Source organism: Polypterus senegalus, chromosome 4 (assembly GCF_016835505.1).
Source record: "Polypterus senegalus isolate Bchr_013 chromosome 4, ASM1683550v1, whole genome shotgun sequence".
Classification (NCBI taxonomy): domain Eukaryota; kingdom Metazoa; phylum Chordata; class Cladistia; order Polypteriformes; family Polypteridae; genus Polypterus; species Polypterus senegalus.
The window spans coordinates 68106712-68134034 of record NC_053157.1 but is presented as its reverse complement, the minus strand read 5'-3'; the positions used below and the strand labels follow the sequence as shown (position 1 = coordinate 68134034).

At 34.9% G+C, this 27323-nt stretch overlaps 1 protein-coding gene across 8 annotated transcripts in view; it reads left to right on the top strand.

The window, feature by feature from the left end:
* mapk10 (mitogen-activated protein kinase 10) overlaps positions 1–27323 on the top strand; it is a 386723-nt gene that overhangs the window by 3665 nt on the left and 355735 nt on the right. Inside the window, exon 2 of one of the 8 annotated variants that reach the window (XM_039750813.1) lies at positions 3575–3639. The exons of 6 other annotated variants lie outside the window; for them this stretch is intronic. The gene's annotated coding sequence lies outside the window, so the exon portion shown is untranslated. Of the gene's footprint in view, positions 1–3574; positions 3640–27323 lie in introns of those variants that run through there. One more of the 8 variants, XM_039750812.1, reaches the window with a different exon arrangement.

Below are 27323 nucleotides of genomic sequence, written 5' to 3'. Positions count from 1 at the left end.
ATATATATATATATATATATATATATATATATATATATATATATATATATATATATATAGATATAGATATATATATAGATATATAGATATATATAGATATATATTTTGTATACGCAGAATAATTTTTTAAGAATGTGTGGAATGTGTGATGGTGGGCAAAATTGTCTGGATGTGGTAGGTCTTGTATTCCATTTCCCCTTCTAAACATAATTTTATTTTCATTGAGAAAAAAAAATTCTTGAGAAACCTATCTTCCAATCTTTGCAGTCAGCCTCAAACTAGTAGAAATTATCTAAAGTACTAGACTGGTATTTCTCATCACAGTGCAGTGAGTTGTTATGTCTCTTATCTTATACGTTTCTGTTGGGACCATTTAGCAAGATGGTATCATGGAGTAATTGAGAAGATCACCACTGCTTGATCCATATCTGTCACTGCTGTCCATTTAAAGGTTATCCATTTTCCCAGTAAGACAGACAGTGTTGTTTACTTTCTTCCTGTACCTGTTGATTTCTAGTTTTAAGTTTACTAGTCTTAATTAATTTTAAAACCAGTGAAATTCTAAAATGTTATAAAAGCTTTAAATATATAGTGGATTCAGACATCATTCAGACCCCTTTACTTTCTGCACACTTTATAGTGTTATTTAATTTTAAATGGATATATTTGTCATTTTTGTCCCCCAATCTACATTCAATAATCCGTAATGCCAAAGTGAAAATATTGTTTCAAAAAGGTTTGCATATTTATTAAAAATCAAAAACTAAAGTCTTTAGTATTCACGAAATTTGCTGTGGCACTCCAGATTGTGCTTAGGTGCATCCTGTTCACTTTACTTATCCTGGAGATGTGTCTAGATCTTGATTGAATTCGACCTTTGGCAAATTTAATGGATTGGACATAGTTTAGAAACACCTGTGTATATAAGGTCCCATAATTTACACTGCATGTCAGAACAAAATACATTAAGCCCAAGAAATTCTATGTGCATCTCCATAATTTACAGATGCAAGGATAGACAACTGTGTCTAAAGCTTTGAGTGTACCCAGGAGCATCATGGCTTCAATAATTTTAAAATGGAAGAGGTTCAGAACCTATTGTTGGCTGTCCCTCCAAACTGAGCAATCAGGCAAGAAAGGAACCTCATGGTCACTCGTACAGAGCTTCAGACCTGTTAGAAGGACAACCATCTCAACAGCACTCCCATCAATCAAGCATTCATGGTAGAGTGGCTATACAGAAGCCACTCATGAGTATAAGGCATATGACAGCCTGCTTGGAGTTTCCAAATAGGCATTTAAAGGACTCAGAGAGCATTAGAAAAACATTATCTGATCTGATGAGAGTCAAATTGTACACTTATGGCACAACTCAAGCACAAAGTCTCTTAAAGACTAGGCACTACTCATCACCGTCCTAATTCCATCCCTACAGTGAAACATGGTGCTGGCAGCATCATGCTATGGGAGTGCTTCTCAGAGGCAAGGGACAGGAACACCTGTCAGAATTGAGGGAATGTTGATTGCAGCCAAATACAGAGAGGTCCTTGAAGAAAACTTCTTCCAGAGTGCACTTAACCTTAGAGTGGCGTGATGGTTCACCTTTCAGAGCAGCAATGATCCAAAGCATATAGCCAAGGCAACACTGGAGTGTCTTTTGAACAAGTCTCTGACTGTCCTTGGCACAGCAAAATCCCAGAATTAAAACCCTTAAAACATCTGTAGGGAGACCTGAAGATGGCAGTTTACAAACACATCCTTTCCAGTCTAACAGAATAGAATAAATTGCTCTAATCCAAATATGGAAAACTTCTAGAGACTTAACCAATGATACTCAGAGCTGTAATTGCCGCTAAAGAGACCTTTACAAAGTACTAAATTAAGGGTGTGAATACTTAGGTACTTTAATACTTACATTGTATGAATGAGAGATTTCAGTTTTTGATTTTTAATATATTGAAAACCTTTCTAAAACATATTTTTACTTTGTCACTAGGGGATATTGAGTGTAGAATAATGGAAAAAATGACAAATTTATCAATTTAAAATTGAATCTACAATACAATAAAGTGTGCAGATGGTGAAGGGGCCTGAATACTTTCTGAATCCACCGTATTTTAAAGAATTATGTATGGAGTTTGACCTCACCCAAATGTTTTATTTGTAATCTGGATGAGGTATTTTCAAAGTGTTTATTAATTTAATATTTTGTGGATCTGTTTAATGAAATAATTTTTCTTTTTGCACTTTCCTCTGTATTTATGCAAGCAAAGGTTGTAGTGGACTGTATGGCTCAATTAAAACATTTATGCTTCCATTAAAAACAAAAAAGACAAACCACACACTACATTTTACCCTGTGCAACCAGTTCACACTATATATTTTCTTAGTTCATAAAGAAATGAGCAAGCAATGAGCACCATTTTAGTCTGGAACATCATTTTAACCTGCCTAAGATTTGTACAGATATATACCAAGGTAACCAGAAACCAATGAGGCAGCCATAGCCCTATGGATAATGTAATGATAATCATGACAGTGTTGTGCTTATTTAGGAAATATAAATGTAAATGCAAATATAAAGCTTGTAAAGACTGGTTTTAATTGCCCCTTCAAGTGGCACATCATCAATGGCATACAGAATAAAAAGCCAGATGCACATTATTAATAAATCTGTGAGGTTAAAAATGGAGGTGTCCTCTGGACTGTAAGAAAGGTGGATATACAACTGGTGAAAACCAGAGGGTGTACTTTTTTACACTAAATGTAAAAGTGACCTAGATTGTCCATCATATTGAAGTCAGTTGTCAGACAGAGCTCTACATTTCAATGCTGTTATTTTAAATTTGCCTTCTCATCCTGCTGCACAGCATGTGTTTGTTTTCAAACCCCCATAGCTTTCTTTCGCCTTTTCTAAAACTGATAGTTTCTTTCATGAGAGCTGCAGTGATTGCTTCCTTAGCAATTCATACAGTAAAGATGCTGCTTTATACTACTACATTGGCTTATTTGGCTCTTCAGATATTTTTTTGGTCCAAACTGCATCTTTGTCTGAATTAAAGCTGAGAAGCTTTCAGGCAGAGCTGCTATCTGCATCTGCTCATTAGAGTGTGGGAGAGGCTCTATTCAGAAAAAAAAAACAACTCAATGATGTTCCTGATTTTGAGAAGGAGAACAAACAGCTACACTAGATAAAATAAAGATTATCCATTTATTTTTCAGCCATTAAGTGGTGAAATAGTCAAGAAGTAATTTAGAATGGTCAACAAAAGAAAATATGTTAACAACTGTACTGCTAAACGTTTATTTATTTTATAGGTGTACATTTATATTTTTCTTTGAATGTATTTTGTCAACCTTTAAACCTAATACATGAATGTATACATGCAGTTGCTAAGATTACCTTCTAAGATGCAGTCATTTTAATGTCACATTAAAGGTGTGGGTAACAAAGGGACCACAGAAATACAGTACCTTATTTGCCCAGTACAAGCCTTTCTTGACAGATGTAGTCCATCTGTCAGTACGATTCCACTGGCCTCTCACCTTTGTCTTGTTCTACTCTTCCATCCAGCTCCAGGCCGACTTATGTACAGTACAGCAGAAGAAGGTCATTTCTAGGACTACACCATAAGATAAGTGGGTGCTTGAATGCCTTTCTTTCTTGGAGTCATTGCCACAAGTTTTTTTTGTCATAATTGTTCATGACCAAGCTTTTGGCTGTGCTTCTTTATTTTGCCTATTAATGTTTTAAACAAGAGAATGAATATCAAACTCATTGTGTTGTTAATGAAAACAAAATGATGCTTATTGTTCACACTTGAGCTCTATACCACAAAGATCACTCTAGTTACTTTTTCAAAATAGGATTATCCAATACTGAATCTGTGCGTAAACAAATCGGCTTTTCCACAGATTAGAACTGTAGCAGTTTTGTTAGCTCAAGTCAGATCTTGCATCATTGTACACATGTACAGTACAGTCCATATAGTTGTCACTGCTGCAGTTAGATTTGTGGTAGAAGAAGGCAATAGGATCTTTAAATTGGCCTCACCAGATGTCTTGAGCAGTTTATTTTTATAACAACAGTTATGGTCTTACTTTGATTCCAGTAAGTACTTTTAAGAAAACCTAAACACTTTTTGTAAATTTTTAAAGCCAAGGGTAAGTTGGAATGTATAAAAATATTTGCATTTAAAAATACAAAGCTGTAATTTTTTTAAATTAGTGTTTAGTAAGTTTTTTTTGCTGAAATGTATTAATTTAAAGTGTTTCTTTCTTTTATAGAGCTATTTATAAAAAAAACATTAAAAAGTGTTGTAAAAAGGTTATAACATTGTGGTGATTTTTTTTTTTTTACTAAAATGTACTAGTTTAAAATAAAGGTTTTCATCGACACTTACCAGTTTAGTCTCCATCATTTTGTAAAATAAGGCACAAATGAGTGCAGGTGAGGAAAAACGCCATTTATTATTTAAAAAAAGTAAAACAAACATCTAATACCTTTTGTTAAGACTAGATATAATTTAGCATTTTTGTGTGCTAATTCATAATTTTGACTTTAAAATGGTTCTATACCCTGAATCTGTTATACTGTAGTAGAAGTCTGTAATGAATTTTTGAGACCCTCTAGACTATTATTATATGTACTAGTAAAAAAATCAAAACAGTGTAAAATAAATGTTACATTTGTTGGGTTTTTGTAGTGAATAAAACTATTAATTGTACAGGACTGCAACATTTTTGTTTAAGTTACAGTTGTCTAATAAAAATATTACTAAATTCCTTTTTTATTTTTCTACTGTACCAAGCTTAGGCACAGCTAGTACTCATTCATTATGCTGATTTTCTCACTCGTCTCTCAAACTTGGCTTTGGTCCCGTTTTGTAATTTGGAAATTCGTTTTTGCTGGAATATCAATGTTGCACCTTGTTTTGCGTTTTTCTTTTTTTCCCAGTGTTTTCATCTGCTCACTTAGTCCTGCCTAGAAAATGATCAACAGTCCGACTTTTCCTTTTGCTCTTTGTCTCATTACGTTGGCACAGCATCACATGCACGTTGTATTCTTCTGTGAAACACAGGCCTCAGTATCCTTTCATTTTAATTAAGTTACAATTTAAAGACAGAGGAAGATTTAAACCTTTGTCAAAACATTACACATGTAATGGGGACTAGAATCTTCAGTCTAGATCTTATAATTAAAACTTTGTGTATAATATATTTATATTTATATTTTATATATTTATAATAGCTCTCTGTTGTTATGGAAAAATGTACAGCAATATTAGCATTATAATAAATGTATTCATTTTGTACTATAGATATATCAGAATGATCCTTTGTTCTATTCAGATTTGATGGTCAGCTGAGATTTACCAATTTTAAGTATTAATTAAGTATACCAGAAATGATAATAATAATAATAATACATTGTATTTATAATGTGCTCTTCTTAAACCCAAAAGTGTATCTTACAAAGCTTAACAACAAAAAAAGTAAAAACTGAGTAGCAGAAATGAAAAGAAATATATAACAAACAGTGTAAATATACATCAAAGTAATATGATGCAGATAAAAATACAGGTAAAAGAAAATGAAACCACAAAAAGTGTTAAAATTCCATAAATTCTATATTAAGTAAGTGTGATTTAAGTTTCAATTGAATGCAAATGTTTAGGCACTCCTGATCAAATGGCACATTTCTTTGAATCTGTAAGAGACAAGAGGTTAACACAAGTTATACATGGCACAAATAAATGTGATGTGTTTCTACATAGTTTAATGCACAGTTGCTATTTATCTCCTGGCTAAAAAACAAAATAGATGAATGTGGTATGCAAAACAGATGTCATAGCTTCCAAATGTTTCATTTCTGCCATTATAAGGATTTTCCCAGACTTCCATGCAGAATTCTTAGAGCTCAAAAGTATTTTTAGGATTTCTCGAACCTGTTTGAGATCTCACAATCTATTTGTGGGCTGTGAAGGTTATTGCAAAATTTTTATCTTTTGTTACAAAAAAAAGCTGTCATATATGTTTAAGATGTGTTTAAATCTGAGTAATCAAGGTAGACCTCAGGGTGTTCAGCATTAATATTTACAGTGTACAATCTCTTGAAATGTGTTTTTTAATGCATATAATAATAAAATGCATTGCATTTTTCATTTTAACAGATAGCACATTGCAAACGTTTATAGTAATAAACTGCATTATATTTTTTTGAGACTCAAGCTTTTATTGATTCAAGGAACTTAGCATACATATAAAGGAGGTCATTAGAAAAAGGGAAAAACTATATACCCTAAACGATGCCCAGTACCCTCTCACAAAGGCATCCCCCACTACTCCTCATTCTCAAGAGCCTAGCAGTAGAGTTAAAATCAACAAATGCATAGATAAGGAGAAAGAAAATAATTAAGTAACTAAAGCATCAGATACATTGCATTTTTCATTTTAACAGATTTTTCATCACAAGCATCGGTACTAGTAAAATGCATAGAATTTTTCATTCCAACAGATGGCAAATTACAAGCATGAATAGTGCTGTTATGAATCACATACCAAATGGCATATAACAGACATAGCATTCGAATGAACACACAGATAAAAAGACACTCACGCAGACACTTGTCCTTTTATTAAGGTCGATGATTTATGATTGATTTTGATGTATGATTTGGACCATTGTTTTAGTCTCTTTTAGGTTCTGTTTCTCCCTTCAGTTTTTGACATCAACTCCTTATTTGTTTGATTTGTTATTTAGCTGAATCCGTGTTTCCTTCCACATCCATAATATTTAATTTGCCACTAGCTACTGCACAACACTAACGCAGAATAACTTTATGCCAACGCTTAGCTGTTGGGAAAGTGTTTTTTTCTCACCGTGTTTTATATTAATTTTCTCTCCCCAAATGTACCTTCTTTGGTTTTTGTCCAAAAAATCAATTTTGAGTCATTAGCCCAAGCACTTTGCTTCAAAACATTTCTGACCTTGCTGCAAGCTCTTAAGTTCTATGTGGTTCTGTGTTGACCCTTGACTTCAGTAATTTCTCTTAATTTCCTTTTTTTAGTGAGAATATTATGTAAAATAAGAGAAAGACATAAGATGAAGTGTTGTCATCCAAAATGACAAAGACCTTTGCGTAAAGGTGAGAAATGTTAATCCCAAGAATGCCTTGAGTCAACTGAACTATTTGTCATTGTAGCCTTCATAAAAGTGTTTCTGGTGGGTGGGGTCAAGTGGGGCTCATTGTTCTTATGTGTTGGAAACTTTCCAATTTGGGAGGAAAGTAACAGATGTTGTCACTCTACTGGTTCTAGTCACACATCTTTTTTGCACACCCTTTATATCTGTTATTTCAAACTTAGTGGAATGATGACATTTACAGAAATAGTCCATAATAGACAAAAATAAATAAAAAGGTATTTTATTTCAGTGACACTTACTCTTTGAAATTAATGCTTTGTTTCAGTTATGGTTCTCTTATTTGCCTTCTGTCCTACCATTCTCTAGCAAAATTATAGATAGTGAACTTTTATACTTTTATTGAGTATTGTGCTTAAGAAGAATATTTGTATCTTTTAGATAGGCATGGTTGACTGTGTTCTAATGTAGACATATCCAAAAAGGTTTAGGTGATTATGCTATACCTACATTTTAGCATTTAGAATCCCTTATAAGTACACATGGAAAGGTTACCTAGTTTGTGGTTAATTTGAAATGGTCCGCTCTTTTTTAGCGCTTGTATCACAGGTCCGCAAAATGTCATTGTAGATAGTTATTGAATTTCCTTTATGCTGGAGAAGGTATCAGTAGTAAAAATTCATAAGCATTTAAAAAATGGTTTTCCACCTCTTTTAAGGCACACAGAGATTATCATTTGTGGGACAAGGTTTGTGATTGATGATGAGGTTATTGAAAAAGTGAAAAAAATCACTTTGAGTGTAGGATTTAGACTGGTGCAAAAATGGAATACATGTTGTTGCTTCTGGCAGGCACAAAGCTGTCAAAGGTAATGGAGATTATTAGAAAAATAAGAAATGAAGAAAATATAGCTAGTTTTTCTGTGAATATATTGAAATAATAATGTAATAAATTCTTTGCAATACAAATATAGTGTTGCAGAATTTCTGGACAGCCCCTCGATATATCAATATAATGCTTTTCATTGTGAGTAATAACAAAAAATCTTTTGAAGATAAGTTGCCAACTAAAACCATTCACTTCTTCTTCTTCTTCTTTCGGTTGCTCCCGTTAGTGGTTGCCACAGTGGATCATCTTCTTCCATATCTTTGTGTCCTCTACATCATGTTCTGTTACACCCATCACTTGCATGTCCTCTCTCACAACATCCAATAACCTTCGTTTAGGCCTTCCTCTTTTCTCTTCCCTGGCAGTTCAATCCTTAGCATCCTTCTCCCAATATACCCAGCATCTCTCCTCTACACATGTCCAAACCAACGCAATCTCGCCTCTCTGACTTTGTCTCCCAGCCGTCCAAATTGAGCTGATCCTCTAATGTACTAATTTTTAATCCTCTCGTCACACCCAGTGCAAATCTTAGCATCTTTAACTCTGCCACCTCCAGCTCTAAATAACATTAATAATGTGATCATTCATTCATTCATTCATTCATTCATTCATTCATTCATTCATTCACCACTTATCTGAAGCCAGTGTAATGTCAATTACAGATTATAATATTGTGACCTCACTGTAAGTAATTTTAATAGTTCTTTAGATTCTTGTTAAGTTTTCATTCATTTTCTAACTGCTTTAGCCATTTTCTCATCTCGTAGAGCCAATATCCATCCTGGAACCACTGATTGAAAGGTTGACATTAACCCTAGAGAGCAATCAAATTATTGCAGTTCACAAAACATTTGTAAAATTTGTATTTACTCCTTATGTAATATCAACATAAAATACCACTTTTAGACTTATTTGATATTTTGAGACTAGAGCAGTGCAGTGAATATTGCTCTTGCCTAATAAGCTGAGGGACCCGGTGGTCAGTTCTCAGTCAGTCACTGACTGTGAACTAATTGCATGTTCTTTTTGTTTTTGTGGATTTTCCTATTTATCCTAGTTTCCCTGCGCATCCCAGTGTCTTGTATACTTGGTACCTCTAAGATTGCTCAGAACGAATGTTAGTTCGTCTGTGATAAGGCCTCTGTATTCAACTAGTAATTCCTGTCTTGCACCTTATACAGTATATTAAAAAAAAAACAAAAAAAACAGGATCTGAGAGTGAATGAGTTACTATACGACAGCATCTTAAAATTCTAAATTCTGAAAGCATTTTCTTATAGCTTGTTAGAATTAAAAATATAGTATTAAACTGACATAATTCTTTGAAGAAACTTTAAAACGTGCAAAGAAAAAACACTCACTTTTCAATAGCATTCAGTCAATATGAAAAAGCAGATTTAATTCTTTGATTTTGCTGTACTTCGTTTTAGAGCATGTTTTGGAGATCATGCAGTCCTTCCTATCTAGAGGCTGAAAATAGCCTGAGAAATGTGGTGTTGGTCATTCTGTTTAAAAAAAAAAGTCTTCTTAGAATTATCTGATCTCTTTATCAGAGGCATTTGAGAAATGGAGTCTTCCAAGATACCTTTCAAAATAGTTTTAGCTGTTTTTCTTTCTGATTCTAAGTTTAATGAAGATAGACATGACAGTTGTAGTCATGCAGTATTAACTAGAACATTACCCAAAAACAAAAATGATATCGATACAGCACTTTAATATGTCGATGTAAGGAGAGTTGTTCTGTTTAATAAGTTTAGCTGGCTTACATAACCATGGGGCATAGTTATATATTTACTTAAAGATCTATTTCAGCTCAATTTTAATAATCATTTAGTATATTTTTTCCTAACATTAGAAAGGATAAATCAAGCCAATTGTATTGTTTCTGTTAAGTGGTGAAGAGTACACTCAAAAGAACTGGTTAAAATGAAGGGGATTGCATTCAAGGCAGAAATTAGCAAATACATGTTCACACAAAGGGTCGTGGGAATGTGAAACAAACTGCAGAGTCATGTAGATTAAGCAGAGGCTCAGGCAGCTTTTTAAAGAGGTGCAGATGAAGCCTGAGGATAACTAGGTTATTGGTTAACCATACAGTACAAGGTTGATGGACTGAATGATCACCTCTCACTTCTAAAATGTGTTATGTTCATGTGTATGTGCTTACTTCTTTCCTCTTTGTTTGACAGTGTTCTGGCAATAAGACTTTGGCAATGGTAAAGCTTGTGGCAGGAAATCATTGTTTATTGCTTTACTGAGGTAAAAATAGGACAGCGTGCAGCCGCCTACTAATTGGTTTGGTACCTCTGAGAAATCTGGATAAGAATGTAAATACAACACTTTTATTCAAGTTGTTTTTCAGGTTGCATAATTTTGTCATATGTGCAATTTCTTATTTATTCAAAAATAGTCCTTAATATGAAATGATTTCAGTTATACTGGATGACAAAGAAGAGAACCCATTTATGTTAGGTTGATAAAATAGAGGTTTGCTAGAGGTCCTAAAAATCTTGATGTGCCCATATTGATCTTATTTGTGTACACACAAAATATTTAAAGGAGAATTTGGCACTTTTTCATATACCCTGACCAAGGGGAGTGTTGATAACATTAGCTTTTTTTCTGTTGTCTGTGTTGTTAAGAATTGAATTTTAGCACCAAATATGAAAATAAATTAAAATCTCTTGATATTATAATTGTACTGAAGGTCACTGTTATACTTAAAAAAAGTTTTTTTTTTTTACTATAAATTTTTATTTAACATTTTTTTAAATAATTAAAACGACAAAAGACAACGGAGAACGCTATTTGTTGCTCTTTTCTTCTTACTTTCATACTTAATGTAGGCAGGACAGGTATCTTCTAGTGTTGGACTTCAAAGCAAAAAATGAGAAGCAGATCGCTAGAGTGGAGCCTAATAAGTTTGTCGCTTCCTGATAATGCTGACATCAGAAGAAATTCATTATTAATATTTTGTTACCTCATATATTTCAAAAATGTATTTAACAGGAAATATGTGTTAAATGTGATCTGCTGAAATAATGTATGAGAAAAAACATACTCAGTTTGCAAAGTGGGCTGAGCTTATATGACATACTAGACTGGGTTTGATGTTCAATGGGTTTTAAAGAGGTTACTGGTGGCTCAGGTTTATTGAAGTGTATATTTTTGTATTTACAACAGATTTAAAGTGTTTTTCGATATTGATACTAGTAAATATTATAATGAGCTAATATGTTACAGATTAGGGACTCTTCTTTTCACTCTAACAGCAGCTAAGGAACTGCTGAAGTACTAATTACAGAGTTGAAATATTAAGCAGTATGAATCTTTCTTATAAATGGAGCTAAATTAGCTTATAATACAAAAAGATGCCTGATTGTATACCAAAAGTGTTAGCACAAACAATATCAAGTGTGTTTCATTAATTATAATTAGTTTATTTGCTTGCCATTGCAAGTTGCCTTTCCCATCATTTTGTCTTTAATATTCATCATGAAAATTACATGGTTTAAATGCTATTTTTAATCTAAATAAACATAAATTACAGTATTACCATACCTCTGTGTCTTGGTTCCTAAAATATCATAGTTTCCATTTCCTTTTATCTCATTTTTTTCCACTTTTTCTAAGCTAGATTACTAAAATTCTCCTTTCATCTACTATGTTGAACATATAATTAATAACTGCGGTGAGCTGCAGCCTGCCCGGGGTTTGTTTCCTGCCTTGCATCCTCTGTTGGCTGGGATTGGCTCCAGCAGACCCCAGTGACCCTGTAGTTAGGATACAGTATAGCGGGTTGGATAATGGATGGATGGATATAATTAATAAACTAAAAGCAGTTTAGTTTGTGATTGCTAGAGAACTGACTTGTACCTGAAATAATGAGCATGCTGTATAACCTCTGTCAATCGATTCATCCGTCAGTCCTTGTTTCTTTTACCATGGGTCCTCAAAATTGTTGGCCATTTTGCAGAAATCCTTAATGTGTCCTTTATAATAGTTCTGATTGATGGCTTTTTTAGTATAAAACTATATTGGTTTAAAAGTAACACAAAATATGAAGTGTTAAAATGGACACAGTTATATTTGTGGTGCTCTATTTAGTAGTCCTATCACTTTAAATCACTCTTTCCTCAAGAAACTAAAAGAGCAAGAATAGAAGGGAGAAGAGTAAGAGGTAATCAGCTAGAAACAGAGTGAGTTGTGGTAATGAAGCCTGTTCATTGATTCATTAGAGTGCTAGGTGAGGATGGCATTGATAAGGGGCTGCTTATTCTGAAACTATCTGACCTCATATCACAAACTTAATGTTCTCCTAATTTCTCCTCTGTTTTCTCATTATACCATAATAGGTTTGCTAAGAGTGTTCCAACTGAGTAAGATGGGATGATCAATTTTTCTAGTGTAGGTTATCACAGTCTAGTATTCTGTAAGATATTCCAATTAATCTTATATTACCAGTCGGACTAGGCAATTTATAAAATTTTTGATTGGAAACAATAATTAGGAAAATCAGTGTGCAAAAACCAAAATTGCAATTCTCAGCTCAGGGTGAAATAAATTAATAATTAAATCACAAAAAAAAAAATCCGTCAAATGTTAAGTGATCTTTCTAAGCCAGCCTACATCATCTCCACCCATGTTGCCTGGCAATGATGAATGTGAAAAAAAAGTGGAGTGAGGATCAGAAAAGAAAGAGTTTAGAACAAACAGAGTTTTAACTTTGGTGTTTGGAAATATTTTGCTTTTACATGGGATGTGCAGTGCATCTAAATATAAAACATGTTACTGCATATGAAAAGACAATCCAGGCACATATAGCACCTGCAATGTGCTCTTCCAAGCAAAACAAGTACCTGTTAAGCAAAGTTACATAAAATGCTCATTGTTCCTTTGCAAACTCTATGAGCGAATGAGCAGTAGGTACAAGGATATAACAACTGCAGTGGCATATTGGAAAATACACTCTTACCTACTTAACTTGCGGCTCACACTAGCCAGTAGTTCACATTACACCAGAAGTGACACATGGTACCCCTCATCCGTCCATTTCGCATAGTGTCCTCTCTGTGTTGAGTAAAAACAGTAGTCTTCATAGTTTTGTGTGTATATGAATTATTCACTATCCGTGTATCAGTTATGGAGTAAACTGCATTATTGAGCTTCCTAATTATAATAATAATAATAATAATAAAAAAGTAATAAAACTTATTGCAACAAATGTTTGTAATGCACCATCTCTTGGAATGAAAAATGCAATGCATATGTCTCTGTTATATGCTATTTCGTATGGGGTTTGTAACAGTATGGCTATTGTTTTTGATGTGCCATTTGTTGGAATGACAGAGACACAGTAACTAGACAGACACACATATACAAAGACACACAGACACTTCTACTTTTATTAAGGTTTATTATGATTGTGACAACATCTGCGGGTTTTGGACTCTGTATAGTAAAAAGGTGTCATTTTGCTTGACTCTGTATAGAAAATGTGAATAAACATGTGTAAATGGTGCTGATCGTCTACTTTTAAGGTGTTTGGAAAATTATCGATATAAATATCAAATATTGCATTTTTTGTCAAAATAATATCAATTTAACTTATTACCAGAATTAATTTTGGATGTGTCCTTAGATTCTGTATGTGGCAAAAAGTGAATTTGGCTATGAAGGCTACATTCCTTCTACTCATTTATAGTTGTCACAAAGACTTATGTATCAATAATATTTTCTCTCTGCAGTACTAATTATTTTAATATGATTCATATCTGTTTTACAAAATTATTCAGCAGCACTTGATTATTAGCTCTAAAATGTAGTTTAAATTATTGGGCTAGAATTAATAGGATAACTGAATGTTCTGTGGACATTCCATTTTATATTATTCTGGCTATTCCATTGAAATCTCTGTCTGCTATGCTTTTTGCTATGATCCTAATTCTGGCATTCTGTGGACTGTTGCTCCTAAACAGAACAAAGCATTTATAAATATTTTATAGTCCTTCTACCCAAAGCACCAAGCAATAAAGTGAATGCTTATTGAAATAACAGACTGACATTTGTTCAGTCACCACCAGTCTGCTAATCAGAGATGTATGGAATGTAGTGGTGTTTATTTAATGTCAGTGTAGGGTGGTCTTGTGTTTAAAAAATTTTCAGTGCTAAGGTAATTGACATCCTTTTGAGAAATATGGAATGAAATTGTGAATCAAAAATGGTGAGTGTCTGACTTGATGTGCTGGCATGAAAGAAGCATATGAAAGATACTATATCAAATGAATATAAATTGATTAATTGGCTTATGGCAGAGTGTGAATTTGGTGTGCAGGAAGTTATAGTTTTGAAATGATGATGAAGGAACATGAAGAAAGAAAGACTGCAAGCCTTCACCCACGGGGCATATTTCAAGGACTTTTTTTCTTTCATCTGCCATGGTATGCATGTAAGAGTGACAGAAGAAACAGCAAAGGGATTCTCTGAGAAGATACATGTGCAGGATTGTCAGTTCATGTCCTTGGGTTATATTAAGGGAGCATAGAGGCCAGCCATGTAACAGCAAGTAATGTACTGCATTCTGTCCCTGGAGTCCCATTATTTGAGGGAGATCCTGGTTCACAGAAAATGTCAGGAGGAGGGATTTCTGATTTATGCAAAATGCATTTTAAATTAGTGACATGACAAAGAAAGACTAGAAGATACATTTGGAGTTTTTGTCTTTTAGCAGTCTTGAGAAACACAATCACAAATTTATAATTTCAACAAAGAACATTTGCAAAAAATAGGAGTAAAAGTGTATACATCTTTTTAGGCTTAGTCTGCATATTGCAATATGTAAAATAACAAGTAAATGTGATGTGTTCTAGTTTATAACCAATTAACTATAGGTGAATAATATGAAATCATTGAAAATGCTGACATATTTCACTGAGATTTTAATTTGGAGTGTATGCAACATTTTTATTTCTTTAGCTTTCTATTCTTTTTCAGAATTTTATGTCATATTTTTTGTCACATGAATGTTATTTTCTGGTATATTATGGGAATGAGAAGTGAGAAGATTTTCATTATACTGATATAATTGCACACCTGGGACTAGTGTAGCCCTAGGCCATAAGCCAAGGGTCTCAGACAACCAAAATAGGTAATTTGATAGGAATAGTGCACTGCTGGCAGTTTGGTGCATTTTTTAATGAAATAGTTAAACAATCTGCATCTCATTATTATAGTGCTAGTCAGTCTTGTATGTTTTATATTTACTTATAATATATTTATGTAGAAGCAAGCAAATGAACATAATAGGAGAACATTATGGTTTTGTGGGGATCTTCAAATCAATAATGTTGTCAGTGGTTTCCTTCAATAATTATAGTAATCATTAGAGACTGTGTGTGACAAAGTGGCATAGTGGTTGGTATTGATGCATAGATGCCTCGCATCTGTTGGGATGCAGATGTGATTCGTGACCCAGCACCTGTCTGTGTGGAGTTCGTATGTTCTCTAAATAGATGGTACTGGTAATAGAAAATAGAAATAATTCATTTGGAAACATTGCTGCATATGCTTAAATAAGTGGATAAGATTGCCATTCTGTTAACAACAGTTGTATTGAATAAAATAAGTAAAGCCTCTTTCTAAAACTTAGATAAAAAGTAAATATCATATTATTATTTTTAATGTTTTATGTATGTAAAAAAAGATTTATATGCATGCTTAATTTTCACAACCTAGCTGATGTCTTGTTCTGTCCATTTTAAACAATCCTTCTTAGTATAGGATTGTAAAGAACCAGGTTCTGTTCTGATACAAATAGCAAAAGCAGAAACCATTCCTGGGCAGAACATAAAGACGATCACAAGGAACACAGGTACATAAACTACACCCGTTAATGATAGGATAATTTTGAATTGCTGAGTGACCTTTTGGCTAGTCCTCTTGTGAATATGTAAAGAGTACACCGGAAGCTTCCTGCTGAAAAAAGAATGTTTGCCAGTTAGGATACAACTCAGTTCCTGCTTCCCTCTCATAGCATGACCCTGACCAAGTCAATTAGCTTGGTTGTGTTTTAAAGTGAAAAAAATAATGTAAACAAATGTACTCTATTAAAATGTGTATGTCATTTTGGATAAAGGCATCAGCCAAATATGTGGTTGTAATAATAATAATAAAGTCAACTTCTTAGCAAATAGTATGTGCCAGCTTCAGATTACCATTATGGGAATTTTCCTATAAATAAAGCCAGTTCCTATTCATGTGTAAAATATTACAATGGCAAATGGCCCATGATGGTAAAGCATTATTTTGAAGTAATTCATTATTGATTTTTATGGTAATGGTATGTGCCTTTATTAGTGAATTTTTATAAAAAGTTAATTGTATTAGAATGCTACACACACACACTTGAGGACACTTCCTAATCTAGTCAATAAACAGTTTTTTTAATTTGAACTAGTTTTACTGGGGACATTTCATAAGACAATGGGCCTTTGTTTAGTGCCGTTGGTAAATAGGATGTATGAAAAATAATATGTAACTATTTACTTTTCTATACACAATTTACTTTTACTATACACTATTTACTTTTCTATACACAATATTTTATGTATTTATTTCCAATGTTTAATATTACTAGTTTAACTGGAGCCCCTTACACTTGCCTATGAGTAGAACATGTGAACCACATAAAATTGTATGTTGTGTTAGTGGGAGACCTCTTTACTATGCTCTTGAGGTGTTTTAACTGACCAAAGGATTCTCTCCATCCTGGATTTTGTTGCACCCATGGCTTGAAGTTCTGCTTTGCGAATTGGACCACAGTGGCACATTGCAGTCTTACTGCCAAGAGGACCCCCCCAGTTTTCTGCAATATTGTATCTATTTTACTAACAAGAGGACCACTCCAACCACCAAGTCCTAGGAAGTAAATGTAAACAAGCAAAAGTCCAAAGAGAGTAAATTCCACCCATGGCTGGAATTTGTATGTATTTTGTACAGCATCACAAGTATTAATATAAAAGGCTGACAGAATAAGAATATAAAAGGCTGACAGAATAAGCTCCTGTACTTTTTTCTCTCTCTCTCTCTGTCAATTTTTGTTTCTAACAAAGCAAAATCTATGTTCACTACCACAACGCACTCAAGGTTTATAGTGTGTTGCCAAACTTGTCCTTCCACTTCACTTGTGCTAGCGGGCTTCATTTTGTTAAAGCGGCAGGCCCATTTCTCTGTGCAATTGCTTTTCTGCGCTGAGCTGAAAAAGTTTGCCATGCCTAAGAATAGCCCACTTGCTAAGAATTATTACCAATAAATATCAAATAAAAAAAATATGGGACATCTAATACTCTGTTTTATATAATGCCACCAGATTTCAATCAAATAAGTCAGAAGCATTTTTAGTTTTTGGGATATGTAGTTTTTCTATTTGGGGAGTGGGAGTGTCCCCTAAGTACATATACAGTAATCCCTCCTTGATCGCGGGGGTTGCATTCCAGAACCAGGTTCCAGGTGAAAATCCGCAAAGTAGAAACCATATGTTTGTATGGTTATTTTTATATATTTTAAGCCCTTATAAACTCTCCCACACTGTTTATAAATATTCTCCGCACAGTTATACAGTAAACCCTTGTTTATCGCGGTTAATCTGTTCCAGACTCTACCGCGATAAATGAATTTCCACGAAGTAGGATTCTTTATTTATAAATCTAATATTTTCGCAGTTACAGCATAGAAAACCTGTTTACCTTCTAAATACGTTTTTAACATTATTAGAGCCCTCTAGACATGAAAGAACACCCTTAGTCAAAAGTTTAAACTGTGCTCCGTGACGAAGACAGAGATGACAGTTCTTTCTCACAATTAAAAGAATGCAAACATATCTTCCTCTTCAAAGGAGTGCGGGTCAGAAGCAGAGATTGTCAGAGAGAGAGACAGAGAGAGAAAAGCAAACAACGTAAAATCAGTACGAGCTATTGGGCTTTTAAGTATGCAAAGCACCGCGATAAAGCGGCTGCAAGAAAAAGGGAGCAATGTGAAGGTAGTCTTTCAGCATTTTTGAGAGGAGCGTCCGTATCCTCTAGGCAAACAGCCTCTGTGCAAACAGCCCCTCTGCTCACACCCCCTCCATCAGGAGCAGAGAATGTCAGAGAGAGTGAGAGAGATGGAGAAAAGCAAACAATCAAAAATCAATATGTGCTGCTAAAGCTTTCAATTGTGCGAAGCACCGCACTGGAGGCATATCGTATATCATTGAGGAGTTTTATTTAATACGTAATAGTGCTCTGATTGGGTAGCTTTTCAGCCATCCGCCAATAGCGTCCCTTGTATGAAATCAACTGGGCAAACAAACTGAGGAAGCATGTACCATAAATTAAAAGACCCATTGTCCACAGAAATCCGTGAACCAGCGAAAAATCTGTGATATATATTTAGATATGCTTACATTTAAAATCCGCGATGGAGTGCAGCCATGAAAGTCGAAGTGTGATATAGTGAGGGATCACTGTATACTAAAATGTCTTTTCTTAGTTGATACCTATTCCCCTAGATCAGAGGTTCTCAATCATGGTCCTGGAGGGCCGCAGAGGCTGCAGGTTTTTGTTCCAACCCAATTGCTTAATAAGAAGCACCTATTGCTCAAGTAACACTTGCTTGTTAAGATTTTGAACCTTTATTGCTTATTTTAGTCTTAAACAGCTGTATTCTTTATTTTTATGGCTCCTAATTAGCAATGACATAAGAAACCAGCATTTCTCCATTTAGCTTGTTACCATTTACACCTGGCTGTATTTATCATGCACTATTGGGTTTAGTTAAATGCTTGAAAGGAAATTAAAGAGAAAAAAGTGAAGGACTGAGAAGTACTCATCCATTTTAGCATTCAAATAATTTTGATAATATCCTTAGAAAGGGGAAGAAAATCTAGGATATGAGAATTACCTGATATAGCAGAGCTAAAGCACTGGCAAGCCATGAAATTAAATTATTGACAAGAGTTGCATTCTAATTAAGCAACCTGGTTAGAACAAAAACCAGCAGCCACTGCGGCCCTCCAGGACTGTGATTGAGGACCTTTTCCCTAGATGTACCAGACTGCCAAATTTCAGCTTTTTAACTAAACGGGAAATCATTTTTTTCACGATAAGTAAAAGAGTGAGTGAGTGACTTTGCATTATATATATATATATATCTATATATATCTATATATATATATATATATATATATATATATATATATATATATATATATATATATATATATACTAGCAGAATACCAACCTGCGGAGAAGTAAAAAGAAAAGGAAACATTTTAATAATAACGTAACATGATTGACAATGTAATTGTTTTGTCATTGTCATGAGTGTTGCTGGCATATATATATATACTAGCAAAATACCCGCGCTTCGCAGCGGAGAAGTAGTGTGTTAAAGAAGTTATGAAAAAGAAAAGGAAACATTTTAAAAAAAAGTAACACGATTGTCAATGTAAGTGTTTTGTCACTGTTATGAGTGTTGCTGTCATATATATATATATATATATAAATATATATATATATATATATATATACTGTATAGCAAAATATGCACGCTTCGCAGCTATGTCGTGTGTTAAAGAAGTTATGAAAAAGAAAAGGAAACATTTTAAAAACTAACATAACATGATTGTCAAAGTAATTGTTTTGTGTATTTGGCGGCAGCGTCACAAAGTTGTTTTCGGTAGCTGCATCAGAAAATGTACTACGACATCTGACACGCCTCCTTTTTACTGTTTTCTCACAGCTTGGATTGCTGCTGTCATAATGGGTTTGAGTCTACATACATATCTTCATATCTATATACATATATACATATCTACATATACACATGTAGATAGGTATGTATATATATATATATATATCATATATACACACATATATACATACACACACACAAATTATATATGTGTGTGTGTGTATGTGTGTGTGTGTATATATATACAATGTAGATAGGTGTGTGTGTGTGTGTATATACAGTATATATATATATATATATATACAACACATACATACAAACATACACACAGGTATATATATGTGTATATATATGTATGTGTCTATATATGTGTGTATAGCTTTGGTCACTGAGTGCAAGGGAAAAATAATAAAATGTAGTCTATAAGTTATTAAACAGTAAAACATTAATGTTTTAAGCAGTACAGGTACATTGAGCACTACTGGAGTGGTTGCGGGTAAACTACATTTTAAAGACTGTAACAGAACAGGTAAGTAGTACTAACAGCAGCTAAAATGTATATGGATCATCTCTCGGTAGTTGATCCCTTTTGAAAGGTGCTACACGACGGCTGTGGTATAGAAATTACATTTTCTATTTGAACGTCCAAATTTCTGCCTCTGGTAATGTGCCTTACCGGCATTTAAAGAAAATTAGTTTTGTGTCCTCTGCAGTGTTAAGAGAGAAAGGCTTTGGTTTGGGATAAAAGGAAAAATGGTGTAAAGAAAGGAAACTTGCCTTTTTCTTTTATATAGTATAGAGAGATGTGTTTGCTGACGATAGGAGTGCCTTTTGGGGACAGTCGCGGTGGGTCTTGTGTAGACTGGTGAGACATCCCTGCCATTAATTGGATTTGATGGCACTGTCAGTCCTCTATTCCTGTGAGTGTCTTCATAATCTGAGCTGACGACCTCATAATCGTATACGTGCAAAAGAAAGTGTGAATTGCCTTAATATTAGCTTGCCGCAGTGTAGAAAAGGGGTCCCGTGTTTGCACTTGTCTGGGCTATAGCTCAGGGGGAGGATGAAAAAAATTAAAAGTGCTCACTTTGACTTAAGGCAGAAGCGCAGTCAGCGTCTCAAAGGCCGGCACAGCTATGTGCGTGCGCCGGCTGCTTGACTTTCGCTGGGCAGGAGACCCCATTTTTTGCAGACTCGTTCACGTGATCAAAAGTCTCAGCGCTCTTTGGAGGTCATTCATATATATATATATATGTGTATATATATATATATATATATATATATATATATATATATATATATATCAAAATACCCGCCTCGCAGCAGAGAAGTAGTGTGTTAAAGAAGTAATGAAAAAGAAAAGGAAACATTTTAATAATAACGTAACATGATTGACATTGTCATGAGTGTTGCTGTCATATATATGCCTGCCTGAATAAGTCACCCTCGCCGCTCTTACTTTTTTACCGTTTATTTAATCATGGCTAGTGGCGGAAAAATTATAAAATGGAAGAAGATTACACTGAGTATGGCTTTACCAAAACAATTATTGATGGCGAATCGATTATTCATAAAGCTTGAATTGGTGATCTGTTTTTCTGTGTTAACCTCATATTTTTTTCATACTTCTTCTCAAACCAAGGGGGTGCGAGGATAAAATGAAGAAGAAAATCGAGAAGAAAAGGAAACATTTTAAAAATAACGTAACACGATTGTCAATGTAACCTTTTGTAAGTAGTGCCTGGAGGATTCAGTGTGGAGAAACTCTAGAGACAGCGTGTGTATTAACTTGTGGATTTTTCTGTGAGTATTTGGTGGCAGTGTGACGAAGTTGCTTCGGAAGACGGCGTTAGCTGCGGAGCTCAGCTCAGAGCGAAATGAGGTGAATGGGAGGGAGAGGATGATGTCACTCCTCCACCTGCCTTAACTGTCAATCCCCCCACAAACACAGTCTCTCGGAATTTGCATAAGCACAGCCTTTGACCAGCAATTTGAACTTAGTTAGAAAGTGATCAAAACTGTCATTTATACCCTGCGTCCTCTCATTAAACTTGTATCCCGCATTAGCCGTGGGCATGACAAACGCCAGTGGCAGCCTGTCTATGAACTTAATCTAAACTTTACTTTTACACCGTGCTTTGTTTCTGAAGTAGCTGCAGGCATGAATATGCTTGTACAGTATGTGTCACTCGCTCGCTTCTTATTGTTTCGCTGCCTTCTCAATTGTATAATGCATGTTTTCTTCAGCGCTTTTTTGAGCTCTTCCTGGTTTTCTACGTAATGCGTTGACAGTCAGTTCATGTGATTACGTGGGAGGCATGATGATGTCACACGAAACTCCGCCCCCCACGGCCATCGAGATCAACTCCATTACATTATATGGAAAAAAATAGCTTCCATTTATGACCATTACGCGTAGAATTTCGAAATGAAACCCAACTTTTGTAAGTAAGCTGTAAGGAATGAGCCTGCCAAATTTCAGCCTTCTACCTACATGGGAAAGTTGGAGAATTAGTGATGAGTGAATGAGTGAGTGAGTGAGTGAGTGAGTCAGTCAGTCAGTGAGGGCTTTGCCTTTTATTAGTATAGATATATATATATATATATATTATTTATATAAAGGCAAGGTCAGAGTTTTGAGACATCCTGCGGCCAACCCCATATAATTACAAACAAATGTTTGACGAAAAAAATGCTTGTGTAAAATGCAAAAGAAGCAAGTCATCTGTACTGTTGTTTCGGGTCGACTGGCCAAGATGGCGTCTCTTCCGGATTTCAGGCATTCTGGGAAGAAGAGGCAGGTCCAGGTGGATGGACCTCAGAAGTGACATTAGACTTCCTTTCTCCAGAAAGGGAATTGGAGTGGTCATTAGTACACAGTGCCGCCTCTTGCCTTGGCAGAGAATTACCATCACCTAAGGCTTCAAGCTGTTTCCCAGGTGCATGTGCATGACGTGTTGTGGGTTTGGGCTGAATACATGCTAAGGAGATGCGGATGGATCAGCTGCTGTCTTTCTGCTGTTGCTGCCGAGCTGCGTGTTCTGCTTGTCGCGCTGCGCGTCAATCATTTAAAAGCCTGTACAGCAGCTGTCCTTTTGTCTCATTGCTTTGTTTTGTAGGACATTAAAGTGTCTCTTGCGGGACGTCCGGGCTGATTATTGCTTTCCTTATTTTCGGAATTTGCACATAGATTATTATTGTTCTCTTGTGCATCTGTTTTTGCCTTCTTTTCTCTCCAGTGCTTCCTGTCTCTTTTCAACGCACTAGTCTTTCTTCTTCGCTTAGTGGTTCACGTGCCATCTAGAACGTATAACATTTTTAAGAGCTGGGAGCACATGGTGTGTCTGCCAAAAGCATTCCAACAACTGTGAGGTGACGTGCAAAAGTTACCGTCTCACGGGCCTTGCTTCCTAAGGTTGTAATGTCTAGTCTCGCGTGACATCCAAGTGTCTCTCAGAAATGATCACGTCTCGACCCAAGATTTTTTATATAATAGATAAATATATATATGTTTAGATACTATGTATTTAAGAGTCAATGAAGAACCTTATAGAGTACAAGTAAAATTTTCATTGTGTTGTGGTGTCTAATGTTTATCAAAGCTTCTCCAATGTAGACTAGCTACATTGAGGCCTGCAGAATTTAAATAGGAATCATCTTGCAAAAAATAACCAGTATTTGGTTCTGCTGATATCTAATTGCAGTTTCCATGTGAGGTATACTTTCTTCCATAAGGCTGCGCAGTTCTGTGCTAAAGGATTGAATCTTGTCAGTGTGCCATGACTGATATATCCATGCTTTCTGTTTAGGAGTCTAGGCAGAATTCTGGGACTCCTTCCCAGGAAGCATGCCTCACTCAGCTGTATGGTCTTATCAAAAGTGCACACACTGATTTAAACATTTTCATTCTCTGTGAGTCTGGAAAATGTTTCTTAAAGATGATGATGCAACAAAAAGATGTATTTTTTATCTGTTTTTTCACACTAATGTAATATGACCAATCCTATTCCTTTTCTTACTGTATGTTATCCTTTGTTTCTAAGAAAAGACTGTCAAGAAAGCTGTGGTAGTTGGTTCTTCAGGCTGTCATTGTCTATATCAATCTGACAATGAGGAAATTGTTGTTCAGAATTTGTGAGTGACATATTGTGGGTATTGTTGCAGAAAGGATTAATCTATATTGGCTTGCATCATTCGGAATGTATTACAGGTCAGATGTCATATGGCTGTCTAGAATTTGACAGTTAAGTTTCTCAATAGCACTATGTAAGTAGAATACAGCTAGACCTATTAGTAGACGTTTGAGGTCTTTTTCTGCCAAGCAAATGTTGTCATGTGTTTGAGATTAATTGAAGAATTTTTGCTTTATGGAGCAGAAAGGTGGCTTACATTTTAGCACTGCTGCCTCACAAATCCAGGAGACTGGATCATATTTGACATTCTCCCTTTGTCTGTTTGCTTTTCTCTGGGTACTCCAACTTCCTTTGACACTACAATTGGAATGGAAGTTTGGCTTTATTTACACCTTGACTCTTCACATGAGGCATTGTATTTCACATGTAGTAAAAACAGGAAGTGGAATCTTCTTTGCAAAAAAATAAAATGGACAAATTTCCAAATATTCTAAAGAAAAATTGCTATTTTTAGTTGTGCTTTATGAAATGCATTTTTGGTAACTTAATTTTTCAGTTCATTATAACAGAGTAAAATGTCTGAAACAGATCACTTTGGTATCATTAACAAAATTACTGCACTGCTACAGTGTTTTCAGAGGGTGTTTTAAGGAGATTCCACCCTTTTGGTTAAAACTTTGTGTCTTGGGTATAAATACATTTTAGTTGTCCTTATGTAATGTTCATCACATTCCATTAGGTTTGTTAGTTTTCAGTTTACTGAACCCCACTAAAGGGAAATTACTATGCATAACTGAAAGTATTATAGTATAGTCAGTATAGTATTGCTATGTCTGCAACGCTGACAACATTTCTCAAAGTAAATCTATATTAAGCATTGCAATGCGACAGGGTAAATCATTTTAGTATTGATACATTTAGTCAGTTTAAATTCTTAACATACTATATATTAATTGAACAGTGGTTGAAGTTAATATCTGTCCTCACAAAACAGATTGTGGTCTTTCCTTGCATAACTTCAGGAGAACGTGTTGAGAGACTCCTTTATTTGCCAGTGCATGCATACCTTTCTCGGCTATAAATGTACCTGTTTCATCACTACAATAAAAATGGTGAGGTGTTTGTGTAATAAAAGACAGAAAAATGAAAGTGTTTTTTACATTGCCTAAAAGTGTTAAATTTACCTGTTTCAAATACAGGAAAAAATATTGCATAATTACACTTATTACATTTCTGTTCTTTTAATACAAATGACAGTCCCCAAAAATGTAATCAAAAGGATCACATTGTGAAAAGTATTGCATTTTTAAGGTACAGTCTTAAACTTCATTTTAAGCAGAGAGTAACAAATCCATTGTTTCTTTGCTGATATGCTCTTCTTGTGTATTTCAAAAAACACGGCGGCCTGAGTGGCCATTTTTTACTTTAGGGATGGTACTTTTAACATAATGTAAATTTGTTATAGAGCTTTATTAAAAAGAATTACAAATCTTCAAATAAATTTGAAGGAGAGATGCGCAGACTAATGAAAAAAGATAAATTTACAGTGCTGTGAAAAAATATTTGCCCTTTTCCTGATATCCTCTATTTTTGTATGTTTGTCACAATATATGGATTCAGATATTTGCACAATGTAAAATATTAGATAATACTGATTCTGCATTACATTTAATATATATAAGTATTACACCTGTATATACTATGTGAAAAGATAATTGCCTCCTTAGTTGCTCACTTTTAAGTTCTTACCCAAGTTACTGTAAGTGATAATTAGAGGCTGCTGTCTGAACACAGTCAAACCCGATTGCAGCCATCCCATTTTGAATCTACACCCCACCATATATTGACCCTTATAAGAGTCAAGTAGTCACCACTAGTTTTTTTGGTTGTGGAGGTGGGTAACATGTTAAAAGTAATATTTATTAAATATATTACTTTTTAATTATTGAGTAACCTAATGCAATACTTATTTTACTGAAGTAAAAATACCTTCATTACTTGAGAGAAAAAAAAAAGTGTTACAGAACCTTATTTCTGTCACTTCCAAAAAATAAAAGTACTGCGTTATTTCATAGAAATTTTTGTTTTTTTTCAATGACATTGCCTGGTGGGGTCAGTATTTTTGTGTATGCAAGCTCATCCTTCTGGTTTCTTCTAGAGAGGAAGAGGTAAAGCATGTGCTTAGCATGCAATCGAGTGAAAAAGAACTAAACGAGTTATAGGTATACATTTCATCCTGCATGTGCTGAGGGGTAAGATGTATTCATCCAGTTTAGGTTAACTGGAATCCAGTGATTATTGCAGCATCTCTGGGTGTAAGGCAAGAAGCAGACAAGGTGGACACATGGTGGACCGTATGTTGGTTCTTTGTAGGGCTCAGTCGCACAGCCAAGGAGAACAGTGTGTGCTGCATGCAGCCCAGTAACAGAAACCTATAAGTAAAGTGTCCATTATTTATCCAGCTGTTTGCTATAGATATGTTAAAACAGTGCGGTCTGGTGGCGTAGCAGCTAGTGTTCATACTCTGACTCTTTGGGGGCTCGTGTTGGGGATGGAAAAAGTGGTTAAATTTTATTTATTTCACAGCACATAAATGAATAAATGTAAGATCAATTGACTGTTGGAATAAGCTACCAAAAAGTGTGGTAGACATTAAGACGTTAGGGACTTTCAAAATTCGACTTGATGTTTTCTTGGAGGAAATAAGTGGATAGGACTGGTGAGCTTTGTTGGGCTGAATGGCCTGTTCTTGTCTAGTGTTCTAATGTTGTAATGTTCTAATTTATAAAATGCAATAATACAGTGGTACCTTGACTTACGAGTGTCCCAACTAACGAGTTTTTTGAGATACGAGCCGTCTTTCGGCCAATTTTTTGATTTGACTTGAGAGCTAAAATTTATAGCAGCTGAAGGATACATCCCCCAGCAAGTCTTCAACTGTGACGAGACAGGACTCTTCTGGAAGAAGATGCCAAGGAGGACTTATATAATGGCAGAGGAGAAGAGGATAGGCTAACCCTCGCACTGTGTGCCAATGTGAGCGGCGACTGCAAGATTAAGCCGCTGTTCATTTATCATTCGGAAAACATTGTGATATTCTTCAGAATTATCGATACGGCCTGGCAAGGTGTTACAAAGAGGACGTTGACCTCTGCGTGGAAGAAGCTGTGGCCTCAGGTTGTGTCTGAAACGGACTTTGAAAGACTCGAACCCGAAGCAGCAGTGGTGGGGGAGATTGTATCCCTCGGCAAGTCCTTGGGCCTGGACATGGATGAAGGTGACATCAATGAGCTCATCGAACTGACAGCGGAGAAGCTAAAGGAGCTACAGACGCAGCAGCACACAGAGGTTTTGCATGAAATAGGTGATGCTGTGGAGGTTATCTCTACAAGTGAGATAAAGGAAATGTTGGGAATGTGGGAGAAACT